The sequence below is a fragment of the Pempheris klunzingeri genome, chromosome 8 (assembly GCF_042242105.1).
Source record: "Pempheris klunzingeri isolate RE-2024b chromosome 8, fPemKlu1.hap1, whole genome shotgun sequence".
Taxonomy (NCBI): domain Eukaryota; kingdom Metazoa; phylum Chordata; class Actinopteri; order Acropomatiformes; family Pempheridae; genus Pempheris; species Pempheris klunzingeri.
In genome coordinates, this window is record NC_092019.1 from 9,844,939 (window position 1) to 9,872,608 (window position 27,670).

The 27,670-nt window shown below is 40.9% G+C and overlaps 1 protein-coding gene across 1 annotated transcript in view; it reads right to left on the reverse strand.

Annotated features, from left to right (window-relative positions):
* Window positions 1-12,646: 12,646 nt before the first annotated feature.
* grb10b (growth factor receptor-bound protein 10b) overlaps window positions 12,647-27,670 on the reverse strand; it is a 239,135-nt gene continuing 224,111 nt past the window's right edge. Inside the window, exon 18 of the transcript XR_011584450.1 lies at window positions 12,647-12,670. The gene's annotated coding sequence lies outside the window, so the exon portion shown is untranslated. The remainder of the gene's footprint in view (window positions 12,671-27,670) is intronic.

Genomic DNA, 27,670 nt, shown 5'->3' on the forward strand with positions numbered 1-27,670 from the left:
TATTCATTAAGACTGCCCTTGCTGGCTGCAGAAGCACTGCTGGGGGCCTCAACCTCACCTCAGCATCGCTGTGGACAACTGACTGCAGTCCACTGTAATTTTGGGTGTGAATGCTGCAAAGGTATATGTGACAGAACACTATGAACCTGCGGTTATTTCGCTTTACAGGAGGCCCCATTTGATCTGATCAAACTGCAGTTTGAAATTCAATTATATATAAAAATAGTTTTATATGTCCATATATGTAATATATGTTATATATATATATATATATATATATATATATATATATATATATATATATATATATGCCAAGATCAGTTGTCTGTGGACAGTCTCCCACAGTGTGACATTCTCCCATACCGTGTGACATATTTTTGTAACTTAACAAGCATAACGGTTTCTTGGCATTGTCCGACCCATCGCTCGAATGTCCTCACTGAATTTGTTTTTTGGGAAAAAATGCTGTTTCTTCATTTTTACAGCACTTTGAAGAAATCATTGACTGGCCACATGCTTATGTGTTTACACTTTAGACTTGCATACTTCAGCTCATCTTTTGATCTTGCTTGGTGACATTTGGTTTAACAAAAGTCTGTGGCATTGTTATGTTTCAAAAATATATATATGAATAAGTCAAAAATTCTCATTTCTGGTAGACATGATGAATGATAGACAATGATTAGTAAACAACATGGTATGACAGATGCTTTGGTCTGTAATGTTATTGTTGCTGTTGCTCCTAGTTTCCCTTTGAGGAACACATCAAGCATTTTACTTTAAAACATAACATTTCTTGTCACAAAAAGAATAAATTTACATTTTAGACATTAATGGATGGTTTCCATTGTCAACTACAAATGACTACTGATTAACATATCAGTCTTATTCCCCGAGCTAACTGACAGTGCAAGATGATTACCTGAGCGGGGGAGTTTTTAGTTTGATCTGCTCTCCATGCAGTGAGTCAGACTGTATTTACACTTCGCACATCGTCTTTGACTTTCTGATCTTTGTCGTGTTCATTTTGTTAGAATTTGTAATTCTGTGCCTCCTTTTTGAAGACAAGTAAAATAGGGCAGGCAGTGATATCCCAGAGTCTTTACCGTCTGTCGAAGCTTGGTGTCTTTTCGTGAATATGTACCAGGAGAAAGGGGTTGAGAACTCAAATCTAGCACTGATCTAACGTGTGCTTGTTGAGTGTCCATCTGCTGACGTCTGTGTCATTGGTAACAATTTTGAACTATCCAGTCAATTTGTGAAAGTGGCAGAAAGGACTGCTACTATAAATCTTTTTCTAGAATTATATGATTCTGGGTCAAAGCATTTGAAACAAAAGACTTCGCTCAATAGAAAAAAAAAACAAAGTCTGGCGACCATACCCTATTATGACATCATAATTGCAGGAATATGGACCGCGGGAGTCTCGACAGCGCTGGTGGTGAAGAATCCTTAAGCCTAGCCGAAGATGTAGATGGATGAGATCTGGAGCAGGATTTGTGATGAGCTCACTGGACGGACTCATCGGACAGCTGGTTCTAATGAAAACAGGAGGTGGGTGGTGGAGGCGGGTTGCATCAATCTGACACCCAAATGACAGCTAAAAGCAGCAAAGAAGGGTTTTGACCACAACACTATCATTGGCTCATGGGGGTCATGGCGAACAACAAAGTTTTAAAGCAAACTGAGTTAGAAGCAGGAATGGAAAATAATTGTGAATACAAAGAAATAGGCTGTGTTAGACAATCATGATACAGTACATGATATAGTTCCCTTAAAAAATTCCCACAATGGAACAAAAACACTACGTTACTATGAGTGGGTCATGATTTTCAATAGTTGAATAGTCGTTAAATCACTGAAAGCTTGATCTGGTGCATTGAGATATGAGGCCAGGTCTCTGCAAAGACGTGGGTACAAACAGTCCCGCTTCGTCCCCGCGACTGGTCATTAGTGAGGAGCAGGTCTTAAGTACATACTGCGCTTGTTTCGAGTGGTCTGGCCAGGTCATCGGAAGATGCCACAGACAGCAATCAAAGTCCACTTAAATCCAAACGCTTGACTTAAACATATAATTTTGCCACAAGTAATATGTGTTTCAGCAATAAATGCGAAAGCATTGGGGGGCAGCAATATTTGAAGAAGTTTGCTGTCCCAGTGGTCCACCACTCATCTCTGCGATGTTGGTGCCCGTCACCTCTGCCGCCACTCACTCTGCTTTATCCAGATCCAAGTGCCTCCTCCTGCTTCCTGGTTGTGCCTCCAATCCCAAAGCAGCCCAAGAGTGACAGCTGACCGTCCATCCATTCTATTGGTTCTTGAAGAAGAAGACCTGATATTTCTTTAGCTTTTGCTCATGTGCCTCCCCCAATCTCTCCACTATAGGCTTGATAAGGGCCACTTGCCTTGCTTGGTACTTTTTAGATCAGAGAACAATGGTGTAACTGAGGCCCAGTCTCTTGCCGTGGCCAGGACCCCTTTGCTCCTCATCTCTGCGGCTGTTTATTATGCTAGATGTGTGATTTCCACTTAGTTGGACACAGATTTGAACATGCAATGCCAGGGCTGCACTGCACCTGGTCTTGATCAGTGTTTGCATTCAACTTACCATCGGTGATTTAATCATCTGGACTATTCTTGCTACGGCTTGTGTTGAGACTGTAAGGCCAATTGTTGTTTCAGTGTGTCCCTGTTAAGCATCAAAACACCAAATACTAAGCATGCCTTAACTGCCCTTAGAAAATCACAGACTGTTGTTGTGCTTGTCATTTTTATCTCAGGAAGAAGTCTTTGCATTTCTCTCCCACTCGGTGTAACACACTTGATTTTCTCTCATCCTGCCTGTCCGTCTTCCTCTGTCTCCTCTTGACGGTTTGACAGTGTGACAGCGCTGGAGAGACGTCTTCAGTCTTGTGGGGGGATGTCAGCAGGAGTGAGATGTCTGTCTTGGCACCACTGATTGCTCTGCGTGTGGGTGTGTGTCCATGCTTGTGTGAATTTAATGCTTGCGCGTGGATACTTTGGGTGTGCTTATGTGTTGAATATTGATTATGTTTCACTGCTTACTCTTGTTACTTTTGCGTCCTTGTGTGTATCCTTGCACTGTCACTCTGTTCAGAGGAGTTTAGCTTTTTATAACTTGGGAATAAAGAGTGACAGTTATTTTAACATGCTATAATGACATAGATTTTAAAAGAAGTAGATTGAAGTTTATACTGATTGGAACACCTTTTTATGAAGAATGTCTCAATGTGCTATTTTGGCATCCATTCAAGCCTGTGAGGCAAAATCCATCGCAAGAGAGCGCGTTGGCTGCAAGTGAGACCTCATTTTTCTAGACTGTCCAAGAGACGCACACACACGGCTTCAGTTTAGGAAAGAACACCACATACACCAATATTTTAGAATATATATTTGATATAAATAGTCTATAGATTTTACCTGCTTGCAGGAACACTGAGCTAGCAGTAAAGGGTATAGGAGAACAACAATTTGAGCAAACTTCCTCACTTAAGGACACTTTAACCAAGCTCTAAATGCAATATAATACCAGCTGCTCACTGTGCTGTTACACCCTTTAGTGCTTTTACCTTTCTTTTTGCCTTTTCAGATATAAATTACTGATGCATTTTAGCACATTGGAGGACTAAGGAAAGAAGTAGAAAGGATTAGTGTGGTTTGACAGTTAATAAAATCACATCGCTTTGGCTTATATCATAGATTTTTTTTAGACTAGAGGCTTAGTAAAAAGATCAAATTAACTACACTAGAATCATGTCTGTTGATGCAGATCTAAAAGTCTCACTTTTTACTGCTTACAAAAGCAATTCCGGTTTTGTTCTCCTTTCAGCTGTCAGACACTACATTAAAGTTTGTTGTGCTTTTTATGTTCTGTTTCACTTATGTTTGTTCACCCATGTGCATTGAGTTACATAGATCATTAAGCCTCTCTGAAAAGTTCACCTATGTCCTTTCCAACTTTTTAAATCTCCTTTAGGTGTTTCAGCATTCAGCAGTACAAAAATCACCCCTCAGTAAATGCTTGTATACCACAAATAATTTGTTGCTTATGACCTCCCTAACTAATAGGCACCTAGCTTCTGGATTCACAACAGCAGGCTGACACAGGGAGTTCAAAGCAGCTACAGTCTTTGCTGTTTTGTTGAAGAAGAATGTGACGGGCGAAACTTTGTAGTAGCAGAGCAGCTTAGAGAGCTCTGTTGTTGTAAATCTAATAGCAGTGTTCATATCCTCTCCTTTTTCTTGGACTCATTTTTTATTAAGGTTATTAAATTTATTACTTAGCCAACTTCACCTTATTCACATTGTCAAACAATGTTTCGTCTATGCTCAGCCATTCCACTACTTCAATGGTGATGCCTTTCAAAAATAACTTGAATTCAATTTAATTTGTGCAGAGACTTCTACGCTGAACAGCACAAAGCTACTACAACAAAGCAACACTGTTTGGAGCAGATGCTTTTATTAATTTTGGTAAAGGAGGCAGGCATTTAACCTAACAGGCATACTGCTTTTAGGGGGAAATAAAAAAAAAAAAAATGCTCAGTCAGAAGCCAGTGTGTGAAGTCAGAGCATGCTGAAATGCTATGAAGTGAATATATTTCCAAAGAAATAACATTTTCAGAGCAACACGCCACATTGCTGTACTTGCTCTACTCCTGCATAATAACCTTCCAGTTCAGATGTCGCCTGGATGGGTTTGGTCGACCATTTCAAGTGGTTCCCATATGGTAAAGCTGCTGGCAGAGAGGCATGCTGGGGCATATGAAACAGTGGAATGAGGGGATGTGTGGACGCAAATAAGATGAGGATGAAACCATGACCTTGGTGTAGTATTAATGACAGACTCGATCACATAGTATAACCTTTGATGACAAAAGAGGCCCTTATTACTGCAGGGAGGGAAACCCCTATGAGGGTGGTATCGGCATTCTGAAAATGATAAACTAATCAGATTTTATGTGTGTGTGGTTGTGTGTGCAGGAGTTTTCAAGTGCAGTGGAATTTCCCTCATCCTTGTTTTTCTATCAGTGGAATTACCCCTCAGGACACCTGATGCTTCATAGCACGTCTCGCACACACACATACACCAAGTCTTGTCAAAGTGACAGAGAATTATTTGTCTGCTTGTGTCTCTGGTCAGAGGTTTGCTGTTGGGTCACAGATGTGCTCCCATATGTCATATTTGTATGACATATCACACTAATATGAAGCAATATAAAAAGGAGAACCTGCTGTCAGTCTCAATGCTTCTTTATTAGAAGTAGTCATGTCTCTTTGTTTTTAGATCATGCAGGAGAAGAAAAACATCATAATTTGTAAATGTTATTTTTCATCTGAAAAGATATCTTGGAGCTTTTTTAAATGCCACATTTATCAGGCTAGAAAAGCGAGTTTTACAAGACGCCAATGCAGACCCATATTTGGAAGATCAACACTTAATTCCTTTGCCGGTCGATATTTTTTTAGTTGTAAAATCGATCTAATGCTGTAAATATGTACATTCTAACAAGACAACCAGAGAAACGCACTGCCTTGTGTTCCATCAGGTTTGTGTGGATTAGTGTCCATGACTTGCTGGGTGATGCCTCTGTTGTGTTCATAAAATTCCTACTGTGAACACACAGAACTACATATAGATATGTATTTAATGCTGATTATATGCCATTAAATGCCTCAGGCGCTTCATTCTTCAAGCATGTTTTCTATATGGGGTCCTAATCAAAGCCAGCTTCAGCCGTCTTGCCAGCACCCACACACAGACTGTGGACTGGAATATGATGTTATTTTCCAGGCTGAGCTAATTGTCTCTGGGGCTCCGCTCTTTCTCTCTCTCTGGTTGCAGTCGGACCTCGCTCGGCTACACGATGCAGCCGCGGGTCCCTGGAAGGGCTCTAATGAAGAGTTATGAGAAGCCGGATGCCTCTTGGCTGTGGAGGGAGGAATGGAGGGAGGACACAGTGAGATGGAAGATGGGAGTGAAGCAGAGGAGGGTGAAGAGTGAAGCATGAGCGGTGGATGGGGGAGAGGAAAGAAGGGAGACAGCATGCAGTGAGGCAGAAAGATGGATGGAAGTAAAGAAAGAAAGCACGTGAAGCTATGGGAAGAGAGACCCAACACCCTTTTTAAGACCCTGCAGGCCAAACGCCTGTTACTGCAGTACGCTGCTCTGCTGGCGTTGCTGCCTTACAACACGTACATTACACATACTTAACATGTAGTGTGATGCGCCTTGTCAATAGGAGACTTGATGTCTGCAGATGAACATTTTTGTGGTGTGATGAAAATGAAGATATTATCTCCGTGAAGTCTAAACATTTACATCATCATCAGGGGAGATGGTTAGTGTTCTGTAACTAGAACAGAGCTGCAGTATTTGCATTTTTATGTAACTTTTGGGGCTTAAGCCTGCTGGCCAGCATTAGTTTGACTGTCCTCGGGAGTGCTCACATGAATTATCTTCTGGTTGTACAAGTTGGGTGGTTATGTCGTCTCTCCCTCTAGGCCTGCCCGCATCCACGAGCCTGTTTTTTTTTATCCTGTCCCCGTCTCTCTGTATCCATCTGATAAATATCCACTTGTGTAGTGATTACATTTGTTAATGTTCAAACCTCTAAGCTTTCTGTCTTTTTCTTGCTTATTCTTCGTTGCCTTTTCCCTGTTTGTGCTTGTGGAACGCAAGCGTCTTGTTTTCATTCTGACCCATTGTGGGTTTTCTGAAAAACATCGGAAAGATTTTAAGAACAATTCTCAGTATTTATTCAGTGTCTGTCAGTATTCAAACTGTTTAATGCACAACATTTCGCCTGTTGTAGGTTTGTTAATCGTGGTATTATCCCCAGGTTGTGTGTTTTTTTTTTTTAGTGTCACCTCTTGCTGAAGATGAAATCCCATAAATGAGCGTGTAAATGGGGATTGAGTGTCAGCACGCAGGTATTTTTTTTAAATCGGATTTTGATAAGTGGTGGTTATGATCTAAACTCAAGTAATTTTTAAACCCTTAAAATGACGAGTTTTCACCAAGGATGTTTAGGGAAATCCTCAAAAATGCATTCATGGTTTATTTGAAGTGCATTTTCATTATATTTAGCCATAACCTGGGTCCATAAACTTCTTCCCTTAGGAGGGTCTAGTATGGAACTGTCTCAGATCATCAGCAGTTTTGTTAGTTGCGGCTTATATGTGAAAACAATTAAGAAAAATGAGGACAGAAAATTAAATGTGGCCTTGAAAAGCTTCCTGCCATTGTCTGACTTTACTGAAAGGACATAAGAGTCCACAGAGGTTTTTTTTTTAACATTTCTTGCCTACATAACAAAAACCCATTGCTTTTGCTATGTTTAGAGCTGACCCCCTGTATGGATGACAGAGCAGCTTCAACCATTTTGACTTCAGACGGGGTTGACCCGGTCATGCCTTCGGAGGGTCGAGGAGACTCTTTCTGTCCCTTTTCAGGGGAGAATCCTTTCTTTGACTTCCCCTCGTGCCTCTGCCTTCACTCGAGTCTAAATGTCAGCCAGCCCGAGAGAGAGAGAGACAGAGAAAGGGAGGGAGATCAGCAGTCTGCTGGGAGAAAGCCATTGAAAGCATACATGATGACACACTTCCCCCATTCAGCCTGATGAGCTATTGAAAAGCAAGATGACATTTTGCAATAATACACCATATAGCTCCAGAGTTTAGTGAGATGAAACATTATTCATAAATATGTGATGCCTGGCATTTATTGATGTTTGTGGGTAGATTTGCTGTCAAATCATTTTTGGTTTCAGTTGGAGTTTCATTTGTGAGGAAATATACTACACCTTGACAAAGCAATGAACTATGACAGTGAGCTGTTATAATCGGCTATACAAGCACAGTGTTTAGCCCCAGGAATGTAAAGAGTCGGAGTGAATAATATGACAAGATTTATAAGGCATCTCCAGCATAATTATGAAAAATGATCTACTGTATGCGAGCACACCCATGTGATTGTCGAGGTTACGCAGCACCAAGAATTGAGTTCATGCCTCAGCTTCGTGTCCTAGTTACGGGGTAGAATCTGCTTCATCAGCCTGCACACAAGCCTGCGAAATCCGTTTAAGTTGATGAGCAAAAAATGATTTTGTGGATGTGGTTTCTCAGGAGAGAGTGTTTGAAAACTTCTACCTCTTGTAGTTAGTTCTGAGAGGCGTGCATGTGTTTGTATAGCTGTATTTACTAGGCTGTGCATGCACATGTCAGGTGGAACACTATCAATACAGTGATTGGGGAAATCAGATTCAGGCTTTTTGGGAACGGTAGGCGAGTTCATGCTATTATGCTTGTCCTCTCTCCTCAACCGACTCACTCCATTTTTACCCTTTTCACCTCCCTCTCTGTGTCGTCGTCCTCCTCCATCATTCCTCTCTGTCAGAAGAGGAATGCACGTTATTTCCTTTTATGTCCCCAATTTGGTGTGAAGTCCCCATGAAGGGTAGTAGATTAGCGCCATTCTCATCCAGATAATTTCAACAGCTGCAGCAATGCTGGTGCTCCCGACATCTGAAGCCTCTTGTCTCCTGAGAGACACTCTGGCTGTTGGTTGAATTTCTGTCGCTTCAGATCAGCCCAGCTGGAGAAACACTAAACAGGCACATTTTATTCGCTACGGGCCCCCACGGATGTTCTGGCTACACAATGCTTGAGCTGCAGTATCAACGAAGTATTGACTGTTGCATTCAGAGGAATAGAGAGGATACAGAGGGGGCTTGAATTTAGTTTAATAGAAAAAAGAGAGCTGTTTGAAGAGAGCAAACAGCCTGTTGGTTTGGATTATCCAAGCATGGTCTTTAAGGTTGTGGGTTTAATACCCTGTAGGTTGAAGTGCAAAAACAGAAAACCCATTAAAGTGGTCATCTTGGAAGAGACTTCCAGTCAGATGAGAGTAAGAATTCAAATTGAGGCTTTCAGTGGTCAAATTGAAAGTTAAACGTGATTGTCTGAGGGTAGATAGAGTAAGTACTGTTTCTACTTGTTATGAAAAGGTTAGACATTTCCAGGGTATTATTGTATTTCTTTCTCTTCTCCCCCTCATGCCTGAAGTGTTTTGTAAATGCTTACTGTGTTACTTACTGTAACCCTCAGCACCTCACAGGTATACTGGATATAACATTACACCAAATACATTGGTAAACAGTGTCTATTGTCATTCCCCTTTGGCATCCTACTCTGGCTTTGTATGCCAGTTCTCTCTATTTTACAGATAATACGTGCAGAATGGATCATACATCAGAAAATAGTTACAGCAAGATTCATTTTTTGACATACCAAAGTATTTTACTGAGCCTACAGTGTTGATAGACAGGCAAGTCCTCATATCAGTACAATGTAAAAATAATTTATCCATAAAGAGGAAAAAATGGTTTAAAGGAATATTTTGGGAAATGTGCTTTTTTTTTACTTAGTCTCTGAGAGTTAGACCAGAAGATTGATTCCCCTCCCATATATGTACGGTCAATATGTAGCTGGAATCAGAAGCCAGTTAGCTTAGCTTAGCATAAACACTGTAAACTGGGGGAAACGGCTTGCCTGGCTCAGTCCAAAGGTAGCAAAATATGTCCAAAGCACCTCCAAAGCTTGCTGATTCACATCTTATTATGTTTTTTTCTCATCCAGTTTTTCTGGGAGTTATGTTACTGACTATTTCTTGGTGAGGACCAGTTACTTCTTGGAGTCTCAGCTGTTTGCCTGGCAAGTGGCCTAGCCAAGTGCCGCCAAGCATCGCTAAGTGGCAGCTACATATTGACCATACAGATATGAGTGGCATTTGGCGCACAGACATGCAAATGTATCAATCCTCTTATCTGCAAGAAAATGTCAGATTATTCGTTTACTTTTTCAAACCTTACTTCCCGTGGGACCTTCTCTGGACTACAGTTATTTGCACAAGAAAATGTGAGGTATTATTAACAAACCACATTTTACACACTTGACTCTATAACATTTTTGCAAACTTCTTTGGATTCTGCAGCAAAAAAAAGACAAAAATACTTTCTTTAAATAAAAGTGAGTGGTCATATGTACAGTACGTTCTCATTTGGTAATGTAAAGAGTTTGCTGCGTCATAGAAAATGTACTGAGAGTTGTCAAGTACTGCATTTCTAATGGGTTTGATACAGAGGATTGTTTTTGCCGTTTCTCCTCTGTAATCACTGAACTCAGTTGCAGGGCATGAGCCAGCGTCATTGGCAGATCTACCAAACCGCCTGTCTGCTGTGTTTGCGTTGGGCGGGTATTGATTTTGTGTTTGTCCTGGTAAATACTGTATTTTGGAATCCAGTGCCTCACTGAAATTTGGACAGAGTAGTTGGATGGTAACAGAGAAGGGGGAATGACACACATGGGAGAGAGGCAAAAGAGTACATGGAGCAACAGTAATGCAGCAAGTAGGAAAGAGGGAGAAAATGTAAGCTTGAGGACAAAGGAAGAGAAGGAGAGCAAATGGAACAATAGGACATGAAAGGAGATGGTAAAGGAGGAGATGATGGGGTAGAAATGCAAAAAATAAAGCAGAAGACAAATGAGGAAGAGGAAGAAGAAGACGCTGAGCTACACTGTTCATTGTTTCTTGGACCGCACACTCCAACTCACCTCCAGGAGAGCAGACAAGATCTGTGGCCAAATCATCCACTCCCCTCCTCCCCCCCCCCCCCCCCCCCCCCCCCCCCCCCCCCCCCCCCCACCGCCTTCTCTGTTCAAGAACTTAATTACCGCGATAATTTGGCCTTGTTTGTTGTAGTCATTACTACATTCTGTAAGTACTGGTCAGCTAATGAAAACACAGATAACAGATCAGAGGTGTGATCAGGCTGCTGCCTAAAAACCCGTGGAGGAAAAAGAAAAAGTTATGGAAAGAACTGTCAGACACAGTGTCAAGCTATATCAAGTATAATGAACACCAAAGCATTCTCCATGCTCGCTGGTGCCAGCAGACATGATTAAGAAACTACTAAAGACGGAGAATGAAATATAATAAAGATGAGTTGGTACTTAATCTTGGTTGTTGACTGTGGTGTGTCACTTTAGGAAAATGAGACAGTGAGAGATAAATGATCCTCTTAGAGCTTGCTTTTTCTCTAATTAAATGAAATTACAGACTTTCCCTCATTTAAACATCAACCAAAGACACCTCAAGATCTAGACAAGTCTAATTACAGAGGAGCAGCGTATGCCAGAAATCTGTTGTCCCCTTCAGCTTAAGCATTGCTTTGAATGCAGTGTTTTTTTACTGTGATGTTGCTGATTGAGACGATGACGATGTATAGTTTGAACAAAAGACTTGACAGACATCCTCAATAGAGACAAATTAGAACATCACAATGATTGCCACTAGGATTTGTTATGGGTTTTATTTTTTTTCTACAAATGGTAAAACTGTTTTTGCTAATATATTAATACATTTGACTATCTTTAAGTCAGATGATTTCAGCTGCAACCAAACGTGTTTTCATTTCCAAACAAAATAGAATAAGGAAGCAGTTTATAAGTTACTTTGACTTCCACCATTGCACCAATTGCATTTCCAAACTATACCAAATGCTTTCAGATCAACATAAAAATACCACTGTAAAAACGGCCATCAGTGGAAGCCAGGATTTGAAGTGAGACGAAAGGACTGCCACAGTTGGAAACTGCATTAGTTGAAGTCCTGACTAGATAAATTGCAGACTAAGCTCATCCTGAAGCACTACTCAGTCTCTAGAACCCCGAGGAGGCATTCAAGTCTGCTGGGATGCCCCCTTCCATTTATTAAATGATTTTGCTGCAGTTACATCGCTGTATAAATGTCAGCTGACATGTGGGCGAAACTCCATTTAAAGCTTGTCAGAAAGATTTATCAGGGTATTAAAAACTTTTAAACATGCTGTTTTTAAAGCTGTTGTGATGTGTCATACACCTCCAGAGCTGTGCGTCTTTGCTGGAGAGTGAGCTGGGTTCTTAAGCAAATAAACGCTGTATATTTAGCTCTTCCACAGGCCACAGCTGATCCACACAATAACTTTTTTTCCCCCAATGTGCAGTCAAATGGAAAAGACCATAGATGGATAATATTGGTCTGTAATTGATATGATATAAAAATAGAATGAAGTATAAATAGGTAAATTATTTTATATTTACATGACTGAAGTACTGTCTCACAATCAGTTTAGTAAAAAGTGACATGAGACTTGCCTAACACTCAAACTATACAGTGCCAGTATTTCTTTTTATTTAGACACTGAAATAAGATATATATTGCACAGAACATAAATCACTGACCTAACTAGTGTGTGTATACTCCTCTCGTCCAAACACTCTTGTGATACATATTTGGCTGTCTTTAGTGACAAATGCGTGTCCTCAGTTGACTAAGCACAAAGAGGCCAGAACGAGGCCATTGCTGACCTACACTTTCCAGACAAATCTCGCTCATATGTTCCATGTGCTGCATCGCTAGTCGTCTGCTGCATAACATGAAATTATGACAGCAGTGTCATTTTTATGGTCCTTTTTCTAGAATTAGGGCTTATGCAACTGAGCCAACTGTGGGATCTCCGTCATGGTGGCTGCTGTGACCATCATAAAAGTCCCCCTGGTGCCTATACACACACACACACACACACACACACATACACACACACACACACTGTCTCTTTGGGTTTATTCGTGCACATAGCCACAGACTGTGGACCGCTGGATTTATGGTGTGTGAACAACACAGTTTTTTTTGTTTTTTTTTATGAGGGGCTTAGAGAAACAGCATTTCGAGCCAATTGATCGTTATGCTGTACATTATCCGGTTTGCTGGAACACGTTTCTCTCTTTGCCAGTAACACTGGCCAGAACTGGACAGTGGACCAGTCACAGACGGTCAACAAAACAAAGGAGACAAAAATATGTGACAATGCTTGTTTTTACCTGTGGTGGCGGTTATATGCTGTAAGATTTTCTACATATCTTTGTTGCATTGATGGAGCCTGCACAAAGTAAGTTAGTTGTTTTTCGTTAGATTTTCATAATTAGCAATGCATGTACATGCATACTTGTAAAGAAAGCATACATTGTATTGGTGTAAAAAGGCTCTTTTTTTTTTTTTAATACTTTCTCACAAAAAATAGGCACGGGCACACTGACTTCTTCTGACATGCTTCTTAGTGGCAGGTGCAGCATGTAATATGGCGCTGGATTAGACGGTGTCCTGTAAGGCTATAAAAGAGTGCATGGCTGTCTAACAAGAACTTGAAATGTCTTTGAGGTACTGTAGATTTAAATGTTTTTCTCAGATGAATGGGGCTAAAGGCATTTTTGTTATTTGTTGAAATTCTCATAACAGCCTGACAGCATCTAATAAATCTTATCACTGTCACGGACTCATTCTCCAGAATTTGCCCCCCAGTGTGTGTTCATGTGTTTTGGGGAATGGCTTTGGAGGGAGACCTGAAGGGAGGGGATAAGATATATTTTTTTTTTTTAGTTGGATACTTTCAAAATCTAGCTACTCTGTTTTTCAATCTTACACACCCTGCCTTAAGCTCTATAAAACAGGAAAATAACAAAAATGACTAAGCAAAAATGCAGTATACTATATTTGCATTAACTCAAAGTTTGAGAGCCTGCATATTTTTTTTTACTCTACCATATGTACACAAGGACATCCAAAGATGTCGGATGACATCCAGAGAGGAACAGTGTTTTTGCTAATTTATCCACAAGTTTGTTAGGCAGGCCTGAATTAATGAAAATAATGTAACATATACATGGTTTACAGTATGTCTACTGTATACACACAACAAAGCTGACTTAGACATGGTTGTATATGCCAAATTCAATTTATTTTTCAGTTATATTCATTGTTGGAGTTGTTTTTTAACATTTGTTTATTGGTTTTGTTTTTGAAATGAGGTCCTTCAGCTTGATATCTGAGCTCATATCAAGCATGAGACCATAAACATGTCTTGCTATAATCGTTATTGTGTGTAGATTATAGTATAATGTCGGAAGAGTCTCGTCAGTCTCAATTGAACATCAACAAGAGCAGTTAATAGATGAGTTAACCAAAGAGTTTATAAACTGATGAAACAATAGATTAAAATATTAATAGCTAAATAAACAGTAAAACTGAAATGGTTTTGCTTCATTAAATGCATATTTGCTTTAGATTGCTTGTTGCCAATTGTGAGCGGATATGTAGTCTGATAGGACAGTATAACAATGTGCAGATTTAGGAAGTACCATTATTTGGACGGGAGGACAATCTCCTGGATCTCATGTGCAAATGGTTACCGTGCCACAATTTTCCACCTTCCTAGGTACACAAGAGATTTACCAAACCTCATAGTAGATGGAAATGAGAAGCAGCAGACTACCCAACCTCACTGTACCCATTGTGTCTTCTGTCTAAACGAGGACCAAGTGGCCTAAAGGACTCATGGATAATGCATTTGGGACAGTTAAGGAGGAATATCAAAAAGTTCAGCTTGGTCAGCCTGGCAAAGACAGCGCATCGTTTAAAGCACAGCGACAGTTTCACCTGTGCGAACACATCAAATGTGATTAAGCTTGGACTATGCTGCTGACCTCACTTTGTGCATTAGCAGGGCTCATCCATCCTTTTCAAACTGTTATACACTCTACCAGTGGAGCAGACACCCTTACATCTGACTGGCCTGGCTAATTCAATTAACTCAGCAACATTTGATCAAATGAAAGTCCAAGCCTGGGAGCTTAATTAAATACAAGGGGGGTGGGGAAATGTCTGTGTGTGTGTGTGTGTGTTTTTAGTGTGTGGGTGAGTATAAGTGTATTTGTGCTTGTCTACACTATGAGTGCATGGATGGTGTGTTGGACTGCAGGTGCATGGCTGCTCCAGTTAGTGTGTCTATGCTTGCATGGCTGTTTGGGTGTGTGTGTTTTTATAACTGGTTGCTAGGCAAGGGATGAGATAAAGCATTTAACTGAGACACAGGAGATTTTCAACGTATCCTTCCGTTGAGCTGCTGAATACACAATAGGAGGGAGTTCAGCAAAGTTCACTAACCACATCAGACTGCTCACTCAATGCTACATGAATATGGATTTGTGTTAGTTAGTTTGATGATTTTTTTTTCTTCTTTTTTTTTTTTTTCCACAAAAAGAATTAGTTATTCAAAAAACACCTTGCAGCCAAAACAAACAGGCAGCGATGTTCATGCACGAGGAAGGGGCACACATGCCCCAAAGAATTTGAACCAGCAACTTGACCTCAACAAAGATGGGGCACAAGCTCAGGCAGAAGTTAAACTCAATAATTTATGCATATTTATTCAGTCAACACACAAAAACAGAAGCTAATGTTTTGACAGAGTGGCCTTCTTTAGGGCTATGCATTTGCAAGTGCCCTTTTTGTGGATGTCTAGTGCGACTAGACAAATAATGATCATTAAATAACAGAACATTTGACAAAATAAATTCAAAGTAAGTCAAGAAACCTAAAGCGAAAAAAATTATTCATACAGCTAGTCCTCTGCTGAAGTCTGAGCTATAGCCAAGTTAGCCCACAGTAACATGATCAACAAATGCATGTAATGGCACAAATTCTGGCTGAAAACTGTGCTCTTGAGGAGTATCCAGTCATTGATGGCTCCAAAGTAAGACATGTCCACCAACCTCTCCACACAGATGACAATGGCTCTAGGTGGTTGATCCTCAGACACTTTTGGAAGTCCTTTGAAGTGTTGGCTGCAGCACTTGGACAGCAGAAGAGAAAATGGGTGTTTTGACTCTTCTCTATGTCACCAGAGAAGCATTGCTCACGGCACAGTTTCCTGGCATCCTTGTGGACTGAAGCAGCCAGCCTTGGATGGCTGTTGGTTTCAGGGGACCCCCTATAAAGGTGTTGGCTTTCCCTTCCCTCATTGATTTAGGCAGATGGTGACTGTAGTTGCAGATTTCCAACCTTTTGTGCTGGAGAAGCTCTGCATATTCCTCTTGAACGTCAATTGATTGGGACCAGTGCCAGCAGCCCTCCATCTTTGCTGTGGCCATAATACAAGAGAACTATGGGAATACCCTTGGACATATTCAACACTGACTGAAAGCCAGCACCCTCTTCCCGATGCTGTCTCCCATGCTCATGCTCCACTTCCATGCCTGACTGGTTCTTAGTCATTATCTCGACCTCATAGCATCCTCTGCCCTGTGATCAGCTATGGTTTAGTTTTTGTTGTCTCATCTATGATTGTTGGAGCTTCAATAAGAGCAGAGTTGCCAGCTTGTCTCACAAATCTGGGTCAATGTGATCAATACTAGTCAGTTGGTGTCATAGTGCTGTAATTCTCAAGTATGGTAGAAAGGCGGGGATATGGTTGCAATGAACTAGTCATTACTAGGTACAAATATAAGTAGTGGTTCTGAATGACCACAGGGTGGGATGAAAAGACAGCCATCATAGATCATTTTTTAAATATGGGGACAATAACACATAATTTCTGGCAATTTATCCTCGAGGTGTTCGCAGTGTTGCAAAACATAGTTATAATGAGAAAAATCCTGCTTATTTTCTCATTTTCATGCAGCTAGTCAATCACTGTGAAATGGGTGCGATTTTCACATTGTAAGTTTCAGAAACTTGTACTACCAATTTCGACACTGGTTTTGAGGAGTTTCAGATTTAACCATTTGACGACAACTTTGGTTGAAGCACACTGACACCTTCAAGACAGAGGGAGTGTATCCACTAGAATGACGATTATCCACATAGTAATGCTTACTATTAGTTAGAACTATTTGGTGTGCAGGAAGTTCTCCAGGCCTCCACAGGATTTTCCTCTTTTGACTTGCTGTATGGACATAAACCTAGGGGTATATTTTTTATATATATATATTTAAAAAATGTACTCGAAGAGAGCTCTGAGGGCTGTCCAAGCACCAATAAAAATGAAATTCAGTACATCCTGGACATAAGAGCAAAACTCCACTCACCAGGTCAAATAGTGCAGGAGAATTTGCTCCGGGCGCAGCAACCTCAACAGCATCTGTGTGACAGAGATGGCCGCTGAGACAATTTTCACCAGGAGATAAATTGCTTGTATCGGTCCCCCTTTTTTTTTTCCCCAGCCTTAAATTACGCACCAGGTGTCAGGAGCCATTTATGGTCACATGACAAATGAAAGATGTTGTTTATGAGGTGCGCCTGGAGAAAAAACAAACCACATGCCATGTCAGTCTCCTTAAACTTGCAATGAGGCAATGTAATACCTGTCTCTCTGATGAAAATGGAGAATGAAAAAGATCAGTCCAGACCGGCGGTTACAAAATCATCCAAGCTTGACTGTGCCCTTTTGTAATGACCAATTCTCAAGAGGCCAGGAAATAATAAAATTCTGCATAGAGGCATCCTTAGGGGTAGTGGTACACACCTATCCCTACTGCTTGTCAGAAGACAAGTAATGAAAATGGTGGCTATATTTGTTCAGGTGGTGCGACAGTTCATTAGATTTCCATTTGCTTTTTCTGGTGGTTGCTCACAGTGCTTTAACAACTCATGAACATGTTGCTGCACCTTCATAGTTTACATAGTAAGCTGCTGGCTGCTAGGATGAAATCCTCACCTATTATGACAGCTAGCTGAAGAATGAACCATGACCCAGAAATGGATGGCTACTTGCTGTAGTCTGCATTTCTTTCTTGAAAATGATCTGTTAAGTTATTCAAAACCTTGTTTCCTTTTCATAAGGGAAAAAATGTCATAAGGGAAGAATATCTGCAAGGCATGCAAGGAAATTCTTGCAGTCATCTGAGACATAATCTCAGTGCTGCAATATGCCCGTTCAGTCTTGCAGCGTTTATAAAGGAATACCTGCACTGGCTTTTGTAGTCGTGATGCAGCAAGTATGCACAATAGGCAGATTCTGTGGTTGCCTCTGCATGAAGGAGCAATTTGTTATTCTGTGCAACTTAGTAGAAGAGGAATGCCCCTGCCACTGTCAAGGTTCAGAGTTATCTTCCCATTGTTTATGTCTCTTGACCAATTTGTGTAGAATTTTGGTTGCGCTTAGCTCTTCTCTTGTTCCTCTGCATTTACATTTTGTTTATGATTATATATCATATGTTTATGATTTTATATATATATATAAAAGTTATACATAAAACAACATTTAATCAGTTTTCCTTTCCCAAGGCGTTGAGCGTATGTAGCACGTGCATGTGTCAGATAGTTGATGTTGACGAGCATGATACAGCCAACACGATTTCTCAGGAGAGCCTCGGCTCTGCCATTCTCGATTTCTCGTGTTTTTTTTGCCTCTTATCTGCCTTTTTGCGTCTCTGTGATCTTGTTCTTCTCCACTCCTCTCCTCTCCTCTCCTCTCCTTCTAGGACTTTCTACCTCTCCTCAGGTGACAGAGTGATGGATTAAGCCCAAATAAACTCGTTCATCTTTCAATTAGAGCCAGTGTTGAGGAGGTGCCAGCCATTATGAAGTTGTCTGGAAGACTGGGAGCAAGGGAGTGATGAAGAGAAGAAGGGAAAAAAAAGGGTGAGAGTGAGTTATTGCATTAGTGTGAGAGACCGAGATAGAAAGATGTTTGTGAAAGATGGAGTGAGAAAAGAGGAGGAACGAGTACAGAGAGTGCTGCAAAAAAAAAAAAAAAAACGTATTGGTTGAGGGAGCAGATCCAACTATTAAAACATCACTCCTGTGCTCCCATCAGAACAGAACTCCCATGCCTGGCTGACCACCCACGATTTAGCTCCCCACGTCATCACTAGCCCAGCTTGCGCTTTTACGCAACATTGCCTTTCACTGATTTGATTTTTTTTTCCTCTATTGTTGTCGCCGTTTCTTATGAGTCTGATGAATTTGTTCTGAGTGGCTTAGTCATAGAATTAGAGGGCTGTGGAGTGTGTGTGGAAAGGTCCTTGTATATAGGCTATGTGTGGGTGTTAAGGTAAGCATAGATATTGCACATTGCAAATGTGTATACTAATCATCACATATTACACTGTGGGTGCATTTGTGTTCATTATAGAGTATGGATATAGTATGCGTATTCTCGTACAATAATGTGAGTGTGTGGGTGTATGAGAGGGAGAAGACAGTGGTGTTTGAGGAGGCTGTTATGACTTAGTACCCTCGCCTTCATTCTCGCCTAGAAACCAATACTGAGTTGTTGGCATATTTTCATTTTTTTCCGTTTTAGTACCACTTCTTCTTGAAGGGAATATTATGTACTGTAGGCACACAGGGACGAGTTCTAATGAATTTGAATGAGCGTCTCAATTTATTTTCCATGTTTTATTTATTTTTTCTGGGTTTGGGGAGTAAATTGAATCGACAGTGGTGATGCGTGCGCTAGTCAGGAGCAATATAGGGACCTGCTGTTCTGATTAAGTTCCTGTTATGGAGCCGTTCATTATTGATTTCATTTCTCCTCACTTCTCCCTCTCACATTCGCATTTGCTCCATATCTCTTTCTTCTCAGCAGGTCTCTCCCTCTTTCTCATAGCCTCTTACTCTTTCTCTCTTCTTCGCTGTCAGCTCTCATTTAAAAGCAGCAAGTTATTATTTATAAAAGTCTTCAGTTTTATTTCAAACCTAATGCAGAATTCTTTTTTTTTTTTGCTTCTGATCCCCCTCTAGTATTTGGTTTTTGGCAACATCGCAACGTGCAAGCTTGCTTTTGTTCTTAATGGAGCAAAGTCCTGAAACATGTTTTTCGGTTGTTTCACTCACCCTGTTAAGTGACTTAGACAACATCCATGGTTTATTTACCAACCAGTTTGATACAGAACTTTGAGTTGAACGTTATCTGGTGAAACCTTAAATCAAATTTCTCCCTTTTCTCTCTCTGTGCCGTTACTCAAGTTGTGTATGCGTCTTGAAACACAAATTTGGACAAGATCATGTCAAAGAAGAGATTTTTTTTCATATTTTAGATTAGGAGTCTTTCAGCTCACATTTTGTTTTGCACTTGAGGTATTTCTGTTATATCAACATAAAATTAGAGCAGGATTTTTGTGCATTAGACACATGACCTTATCTCAATAGACAATTTACTATGAATGGTTCATTTTTTCTACTGTTGGTACACAAAGCTGTTATGTGGACCGTTGTCAATTCTTGTCCGACTGACTTGGACACTTTACTGTGTGTTAATTGACACCTATATACACTTTGGGAGTTCAGCCCATTGTTCATTTTACTCAGTAATATGATAGAATGATAGGCACCCAAATCACACTCACTTCACTGAGACTGTAAATAGGCATATTAGTAATTAGATTATCCAATGTGTCAAGTTACACCCAACAAATATTTTTATTATTAATAAATCACGCCTTGTATATTGATAACTCTCAAAACAAGATGTAAATCACCAACTTTGGTGAAATCCTTGTCAACTCGAGCACTGGTTCTAAGGCAGGTTTAGATGTCTTAAGAATTCAGCAAAGCACCAGTCGTGCAAATGCTGCCAGTTTTCATTGTCTTTCTTGTGGGATACTGCACTTAATGTTCTATATGGCTGAGTGTTTGTACGTCCACTGGACTGAACCACTTCAGGTCTAACGAGTGTAGATTTTGGCATCAATTCTCTCTGCACATACTGGATTTAATAAAAAAAAAATGGCTGTTTATACACACACCGGCTTTATAACTGGCAAACCTATGCCAGCTGACCTTCAAACTGTTATACATTTCACCATGATGATATCACATTAACAACACTTAGGGTGGCTGCAGCCCATTTAGAGTGGGACAGATCCCCAGGTCCTCCTCCTTCACAGGCTGAAGTGAAAGTGAATTTTAAGGTTACGAAACAAAAAGCACCATCAAAATATCTCTATTTTTAAGGCAAAAAGCAGCTTGGGTTAGTTTGGACCCTCACTGGAGAATGTAAGTACAACAATAGTGTCCTTCAAGAAATAAGCACGCTCTCAACTAAAACTGCATTCCCTTCAAGGAGCCTCTAGTTAAATGCCTTTTTTAGAGGATTAAGAAGTGCAGCTTGACTAAAGTCAGAGGCCGGCAGCTGTGTTGAGACTGAGCTATGGTTAGGAGGAAAACTGAGGGCCTCTGTCTGCTGGTGTTATTATGACTAACTTCCTATAACCCAACCTCTTCGTGAGTCAAGAGCCACCTCACAGAGAAAGGAATGCAGCGACAGGTTCCATGGAAAAATGAAGAGGGGAACCTGTTGTTTTAAAGAGCGTCTGGCCCGTTTGACTGGCTGGCTGTTGTACTTACTGGCAGTGTGGGTGGTAGGTTGGATCACAGATGGACTTTTCCTGGCTAATGTTCCCACTTCCTGGGCTGACTAGTAAAGACTAGCTGTTTACTTTTTTGACTGGCTCTCTGTGAAATGTGTGACTGGATAGAATAAAGTTTGGTGGGTCAGGATTATATTAAGTAGTTCCCTGCACTATACAATACTTCTATTTCAGATCATTTCAGCACCTTATACATCAGTCTGATGTATTTATTTATATGGTTTTTATATGTAGACATTTTTGCGCTAATCTCAAAAGCAAGGTTTCAAATTTAGTTTTGTCTGGCAGCATCTGCCTCTTTTTTTTTTTAAAGGAACTGCCATGTCAAACTCTGGCTTTTTCAAGCCAAACTGTGAGAAAGTGAGAGCGGCCTGCTGAAACATCTGTGGTCTTGGCTGGGAATTAATGACTACAGATAGGCTGGGATTAAGGATCCTGGATGTGAACTCTGGGATGGGGGAACGAGGAAGTTGGCTGAGGCCCTGGGGCTGTGAGTTGGGAACAAGGGGTGGTGTTGAAAGTAAGGCAATGGGTGAGGACTGAGGGAGTTGAGAGTGAGGACGGATGGATATGGGAAGGGTGCGGTGAGCTGGGAAACTGGGGTTAGGACTGGGACAAAGGTCGTTAAAGAAACTACAGCAAAACTACCACACTGGTCAACAAAAAATCGAAGTCTTGTGGCTGTATTGGGTATTTCTGGCCCAGGTGATAAATACATTGTTGAATGGACTATTATTTAATCACTTAAAATACTCAATAAATCAATATTTTTACAGTGTGGGATTTGCCGTGTGGGAACCTATGAATTAGGTGGGTTAAGTGGCTGACGAAAAGACTTGCGTTTCTGTGATGTGGAGACTGTGGTGAAGCATGACTTTAGCGCTGGTTTCTGGTCAATTGAGGTTTGTGGAGGCAGAGTTATGTTTTTTGTCTTTTAGAGGACCACATTGGGAGGCTGATGCCTGCTTCAGCTTAGGCTGTTCTGAATAGATAGATGGATTACAGATAAATTGGAATACAAAAGTATTTGGACTGAGCTGGAACATGTGAGAGAAGAATTGGCTGCCTAGCTGGGAAGCTGGTCTGGGGCGTTGGGGGAGGGTCATTTGATGCAACTTTGGCTGTTCCCGGATTCAGTAAGGCCTGGACTGGATGGAGGTCTCTCCCTCTCTCTCAAACACACATTTTAACATGCACAAACTCCTTTCATGCTAAGCCAGTGACACTTTGGGGAAATTGATATTATGGACGATATGGAGCACAAGATGACTCAACCACAGGAATCCCAGAAAAACCCACAGTGGTTGGCTGGACTACATAGAGGGAAGAGAGACAGTGAGACAAGGGGAGGCAGAGGAAGTGTGTGTCAGTGTGTGTGTGTGTGAGAGAGGAATATGAAAGCCAAGGAGAAGTAAAGGAGAACGGGAGCCATGGAAATGTGTCATTGGAAATAGTAATTGTTGTTTCTGGGAATTAATGATCTTGACCTTACTTTAGGTTCACATCAGCAATTCATCACAATAAGCATCCTTTATTGGTTAATAATCAACTCAAATAAATGTAAGGCTTACAACCAACAACTCGTGCCTAATGTCGATTGACGTTCTGTCAGATTTGCATCATGTTGACCAAGGCAGGAATAATGTCTTCATTTTGGTAATACCGTGCATGTGGTATAAGAAGAAAGAAATTAAATTCTCCAGTTGGAACAAGAAAGTCCTCCTGCAGTTGTTTTGAGGTAAAGGCTGAGTGCCAAAAGAAACATTAGCATTAATGAGTATTTCATCACCAATCATGACTAACTGTGATGGTCATGCCAAATACCACAAAATGCAACGTCTGAGAAGGCATACGTTCTAATTGCGCCTTGTTTTTGAGTTTGTTCGTTATTCTATGAACCTTAATTACAATGTATTTGTAAATGCTTTCTATAGTTATCCTATACTATGCTGGTGGGATTGCTTTATTGCAAAATAGAAAAAGGGATCTGCTCTTTCAGTGGACATAGCTTTCAGAAAAACATATCGCCAATGCCTACTTACAGAGGAGCTAGTATTATTTTGTTATAAAACCCATGTTTGTGGGAGATGTGGTCTTAGTGTTGTGGAACACCATCGAAACCATTGACATAATTAAGATGTTATTGGCCATCTCTAGCACAGTCATTGTACAACAATCCCGCAACTAATTTGAGAATGGTATATTAAGTATAAATATGTTACGCTCCTCTTCTCTCCTCATTTCTCTTTGACTCTGTGCTGCTATCGGGGCTGACATTGCGTCTCTGCCGGGGTATTTTGTCTGTTGTCCTGCCAAACTGACATGAAGGCGTCCAGAAACGGGCCTGGGATCAGCTTGAGGCTAAAGTCCAATATGCTGTGCCTCTGCTACTGGGCAGACACAACTGGAACTAAGTAAAGGGCCAGGCCAGAGGAAGTATAGTCCCATGTTTTATGCATAAACTGGCTACGTGCCAACACACAGATTATAGAATTGGTTCTGTGAACATTTTTCTATCCCTCCACTTATTCAGCCTTGTAACCAAAACAAGCACACCAAAATGATCTTCTTTTGGCTTATAAAGTGGGAGATTTCTGTTTTCTACTGGCCCATTTTCTCAATATCCCATCCTCACAAGCGAGAGAGGAGAGCCGAGACAGACTCAAATTATGAGTAAGCACTTACTGTCACTGTAGCTAATAAAACTGTAATTTTTGATACAACAGTAAAGATTTGATTTTATTGGAAGCAGAATTCATTTTTGAATTATAACCACTGCCTGGTGTGTCAAAGCACAAGTAAAATGAATTATAAATCAACTGAAAACATCTGTAAAGCTGTGATGCAAACACACATGTAATTTTTTTTTTTTTTTTACTAACGAATGATAGATTTACCCATGATGCCACCAGCAGTGATATCTAAAAGTTGGATACAGTGGTAACAGGCTTCATACTCGGATCTTGTGCCAGTCTGGCTGTTGGAGATGAGCAGAGGAGGAGAAAAGCGCTGACTCACCCCGGAGCGCCTGGTATCATGTACCCTCCAAACTTTCGCAGTGTTGCAGTGACCTTGAGCGGCGCAGTGAGGAGCTAGCAAGTGAGCGACTGTGGAAAATGAGGAAGGGAAGAGAGAGAGCGAGGGACCCCTCCAAACCTGCTTCTCAACAGATAATCTGTCAGCCCCCCACTGGTCCCCAGATTCATGGTACATGCGGCATTACACACACACACATATGCTGCGTAGAGCACATACACACACCTCTCACCAGCCCACCTACTCCTGCAGCACAGCTGAGTGTCTGACAGAGAGATGGTTGGTGGGGAACGTGCATACCTCCCTCCTCTCATCATCCCCTTCAGCTCCATCCATCACACCAACACACCCCTTTGTTTCTCTATATCTTTCACTTTCTGGCCTCTCTCTCATACATTATCTTTTGCCTCTTATGTAACCTTCCTCTCTTTCTTGCCGTAGGTCAGTCGTGCTCTCTCTCTCTCTCTTTCTCTCTCTCTCTCACTTTGTTCCTCCTTTTTCTCTCCAATTTATCCTGTCTTTTATTTTTCCAGAGTTTGTCGAGAAAGAAAAAAAAAAAAGCTTAATCAGTGAAAAATGGACACTGTGGAGAACACACACTGGTCTGTAATCTAAGTACAAGCTGGAAGACTCTTGATTATATTAGCCCTGCGAAGTGCTGTAACAAACACGTGAAACGAGGCTCACTGTGAATGGCCGCTGTTAACTAATCTGAAAATTGCAAACTATTGATTAGCGTACTCACTTTTCATCGGCGCACATTTTGTGCCACCCTCACTTTCTCTGATGTACATTCACAAACGCACACAGACACCCGTGTTACTCTGGTGGGTGGGAGAGAGTAGTGGTATCAAGGTCTGGCCCCATTCTTGCCTAGTGGTTGCTTCAGAGGTCTCCTGTAGGCTTTCAGCACTGCATTACAACGGATCTCTGTCTTATGTCCACATGCACACAGATGTGAGCACATACACAGATTACGTATGTCCCCTGTGCCCTCACATACATAAACATACACACAAAACTGCACCTCCTACATCTAAGTCAGTGAATTACAGGAACTTTTCTGGTGAGTTTCGGTGGGACATCATGTGCAAGCTGTCCTATGATGGTTTTTATTTAACTGGGGAAATGGATACAGCAGTTTAACTTGTCTCTTTTTTCCCCCCCCTGAGTGGGTAGAGTGCCGAATGAGTCAGTGGGCTGACATTAACTGGCAGTCCTGCAAAGTGCGCAAATGCATTGCAAAGACTCAAGATGAGTCACTGCTCACATCACATTGCACTTACCAGCTCAATTACCACATTTGGATTTGAATTATTTCTGTGGAAGTGGTTGTAGAACAAGCTGATGTGAAAATGCATAGTATTGTCACAAAGACAGGGAGACAGAGAGGAAATGGGAGCAATGGATCTGTTGGGAAGGAACAAGAGAGACAGTGGTTATAAATGTGTGCTAGAAAAGGATTTAGAATACAGCATGGTGATGCCTTCTACACCATGTGTGACCATTTAGGCCATTACTGGTCATATTGTTTGTTCTCCGTCTTTACTGCTCTGTCGTCCATCTTTCTGCTAACTTAATATCCCCGCTATGTGACGGTTAGATTTATAGACGTGTTCCCCCACTGAGCCGCCACAGGAAGCGGAGCAGCACAGATGTGATGAAGCTCTGTCCAGAGTCCAAGAACTACAGTCGAGTTCCCAATCTGTGCCAAGAGCCATGTGAATGTGGGTGGGGTGATGAGGCGGTGTTGGTAAAAGCGGCTGAAACTTCTAGAGAGGCTGTGATTAAATTTAATTTAACATCTGTGGCGTCCAGTTGGTTATGATCATCAGACAGGTGTGGGGGTGGGGGTTGAGGGGTTATGGATTGGATAGTGCATCTTCACATCGTGTTTGGAATTTAGTGGCGGCTATGTCCAACGGTAAAGGAATAGTCCACCCACAAATTGTAGTTTTTCTCTTTTTGACTTGCACCAGTTAAAACATCAGTGAGCTTTGTAATATACAAAGCCATCCACCAGGAAGCTGTTATTTTCATTTCGAAAATGGTCATACAACTACTCCAAAGAGCTCATGCAGCGGTGAAATTAAGTTTTGGTTACATTTTTAAACTTTGCCCAAGTCTAAATGATATGACATTTACTGTACAAATCCCGCTATCTTTTCAAATTACACTGCTGTGACTTGGAGTGCTACAGTTATGGCATTTCATGATTAAACATGATCTTTTATTGCCTTACAATGGAGTCTTACAGCAATGATGCAATCACATTGTGTTACATTTTACAATATTTTACTATCCAATCTTGTGATTCCCGGCGAGTTGTAATTAGAAAGTAACAAGTTTGTTTTAAAGGTTTGTCATAACATTGGAAACAGTTAATTGCATTGAACATCAATTGGACTATTTTCCATTTTAAATCCATATAAATGTGATCTATAAAGATGTTCCTGTTATTAATTTCAGAGTTAACACCCATCATTTGAATAGCTTTCTATATGATCTCTCAGTCCATTTCATGAAGATTAAAGGGTTGATAGTGTGCACTAATTGGCATAAGGGATACTCTTATCATTTTTAATGTAATACGCTAATAAGAGAACCTGTTTTTTTAAAGGTATTTGATACTGCATACCAAAGGTCATTTTTTTATTTGATCTGTAATTAAGTGGGAAGGATGCTGACTCGCTGTCCTTGATGGCTCTCAGATGCGCAATTTAGAAACTTGATTCAGCACCATATGAAGCCCAGTACTCAACAGCATGCACCAAATAAATTCACAAAACAATTATCCATTTGTTTTACTCAGAACAGCCATTTGGTTGATTGTGCCTACCAATGATAAAATGAGAAATGTACAAAACTGTACACAAAACCTCTCGCACTAAAGCAATGTAAGCCTGAACACACAAAGTAACTTCTGAATTCATGATGTCTGACAAAACAAAAGCCATAGCTATTGCTTAATGAAGCATTTCATTTCCATCATCGTCTCCGCATTCCCACAGGATTTCAATGTATCTTTTTATTTGATGTATGTAGAGTGCAGCAGAGCACTATATCTACATAATTTTAGTTAGAGGGCTCTGAAGCAGTGCCTCACTGCTCAGGATGGGCTGGTAATGAGTCACACTTTTCTTCTGCACAGAAAGAACTGATGTGTCTGTGTATATATGCATGTGTGTGCGCATGTGTTAATGCTCTGCCAGTGGAACAAAGATAATTGAATGTAAGTGGTGCCTATCAACTGTGGTCGTATTTCTCTGTGGTATTGAAACCTACGGAGATTTGAAAACTCATTTAGCTGTGCCACTTCAAAGAAAAGGAAATATTACGTAAAAACTATGCTAGAAGTGCAGGC